Source organism: Sphaeroforma arctica (assembly GCF_001186125.1).
Source record: "Sphaeroforma arctica JP610 unplaced genomic scaffold supercont1.989, whole genome shotgun sequence".
Lineage (NCBI taxonomy): Eukaryota > Ichthyosporea > Ichthyophonida > Sphaeroforma > Sphaeroforma arctica.
The window spans coordinates 23846-26994 of NW_014039569.1; positions in this window are offsets into that span (position 1 = coordinate 23846).

Here is a 3149-nt window from a genome sequence, read left to right on the forward strand (position 1 = left end):
AGTAGTAGTAGGTAGGTTAGGTGGTAGGTAGGTAGGTTAGTAGTGATATATATATATATATATATATATATATATATATATATATATATATCTATATATATATATATATACATATATATATATCCCTCTAGATGATTGTCACAGAGCCTCAGGATACATTCATAGTACATTACATCATGTAATGTACTATTATACAACACAAAGTCTTATTTCAACACATCAGATACATCATTAGCACTAACATACCGGACAGTTTCCCATTCAGAAAGGGGTACGGTTGGTAGGACGTAGATGTGTTTGTGGCTGTGCTGGGTTGTGTAATGGACCTCCAGTTTGTATTGGTGACGGCTGGGGTTGACACTTTCTTAGATGTGAAATCACGGCCGCTGCTATATTTCTGTATGGGTATAGTGGTGTTGCATTCGAAGGAATTTTGGCTTAGTTATAAACACAATACGCCTGATTTCTCTCGAGCACAAGTTTCATATCCAAAATAGGATTAGTATAGTGGAGATTTGTAAATCAGGATTAGTATATTGTATATATGTAAGTTTCCTATCTCGAGGAGAACTTTTAACCCGATAAAAACCGCACTTCGAGAGTTCAAATTACAATCGTACTAAAGAGATAGATTATGCGCGCTGATGTACGTCAGTGTGTGAGTACTCGTAACACTTGAGTAAAACATAGATATAGGTCCATACACCACTGTGGCTATAAACATATCTACATACAATACTGTGGATATAGATATATGCATAGACATCCCTGTGAATATGAATATAGGTCCATACACCACTGTGGCTATAAATATATCTACATACAATACTGTGGATATAGATATATGCATAGACATCCCTGTGAATAAGAATATAGGTCCATACACCACTGGCTACAAATATACCTAAATACAATACTGTGGATATAGATATATGTATAGACATCTCTTTGAATATAGATATATGTCCATACATCACTGTGGCTATTAATATATCTACATACAATACTGTGGATATAGATATATGCATAGACATTCCTGTGAATATGAATATAGGTCCATACACCACTGTGGCTACAAATATACCTAAATACAATACTGTGGATATAGATATATGTATAGACATCTCTTTGAATATAGATATATGTCCATACACCACTGTGGCTATTAATATATCAATATACAATACTGTGGATATAGATATATGTATAGACATCTCTTTGAATATAGATATATGTCCATACACCACTGTGGCTATTAATATATCAATATACAATACTGTGGATATTGATATATGTATAAACATCCTTGTGAATATAGTTATATCCACATATACCACTGTGGCTATAAATATATCTACATACAATACTGTGGATATATATATATATGTACATACAATACTATCGGTACAGCTACACGATGTGAGCTGCCACATACATTACTGTCGTAGGCTTGATTGTCTTTCATGGCCGATGAAGGCCCGAATTTGAAGACTGCGGGGTTGAGTTTCTTGATAGAGCCTTGGCGGGTGGGATGCTGAGCGGATAGGGAAATGAGGAGAAAGCACGTAAGATAGGCAGGCGATAAAAAGACTGTGTATTTGTGTGGATAAACGTACTATTAGAGAGAGGTAGGGACGCACCGGTGAGTGCAGGGTTAGATAGAGATTAGATAGTATGTCTATAAATAGATTATGTATTTTTTTGGATAAACGTACTATCAGTCGGAGGTAGGGTGGTAGAGATGAGTGTAAGAATATCTAGAGATCACATATACGGATCATGTGACTAAGGTGAACTGTCAGGAAGTCGAGGTAAAGGGTCTGAAACCCGATGTTTGAAGGTTAGGGTTTTAGGGTTATAAGGTTTAGGGTAGATGGATCGCATAGATACACTAAACTTGCACCTACATCACGGATAACAAGTCAACATTCGTCAGGGGTGGTGGGCGCCATAACACAGCACAAAGGTACAAGCAAAAGCTAAATAGAGATACGTACTCATATACACATACATACACACTTCAATAGAAGTACATGCCTATAACCACATACTTATTGACACTAATATACTCATATACACATACACGCACACTCCAATACAGCTACATGCCTACATCCACATAGACACACCACATAACTACATTCCCACGCACGACATACATTCACATACATACCTTGCACAAAATTATACTCATACACACATAGACACACCACATAACTACATTCACACACACAACATACATTCACATACATATCTTGTATAAAATCATACTCATACATACATACACACACCACACAACTACATTCACATACATACCTTGTATAATATTATACTCACACACACATACACACACACTTGAATACATAATAGTCCTGTACCTCATTGCCAACTGATTTTGTGCCGTACATAGACCTTGCACTATCCCCTCTGCCCTCGTGCCGTATGTAACACTTGCAAGGATGTCGGTCCCAACACATATCACATAGGACACATACCCTTATACACATACATACACAAGCACACATGCATAGGTACATACCCTGCCACACATACATACACAAGGACACATGCATAGGTACATACCATTGTACGCATACATACAAAAGCACCCATGCATAGGTACATACTGCAACACACACATGCCACCTACCACTATCCCCTCTTACCTCATGCCGTATGTAACACTTGCAAGGATGTCGGTCCCAACACATATCACATAATACACATACTCTTATACACATACATACACAAGCACACATGCATAGGTCCATACCCTGCTACACAGCATACACAAGCACACACGCATGGGTACATACCCTTATACACATACATGCACAAGCACCCATGCATAGGTACATACTGCAACACACACATGCCACCTACCACTATCCCCTCTGACCTGATGCCGTATTTGGTCCGTGCAGGAGTGGCGGCGGGGGTGTCCACTGACATGGCGTCGTAGTCTTGTGGCGTGCCAGCTATCGGAGGCAGTTTAGATGACCCCGTGAACGTGAACGTGGACGTAGTGGGGGCTGTAATGAGTTGGGGGTATAAACAGAAATATATGACATGAGGGTTGTAAGTGCTTTAGCTGTAATGAACTGGGGGTATAAATAGAAATACTCGACATGATAGGTGTAAGTACTTTA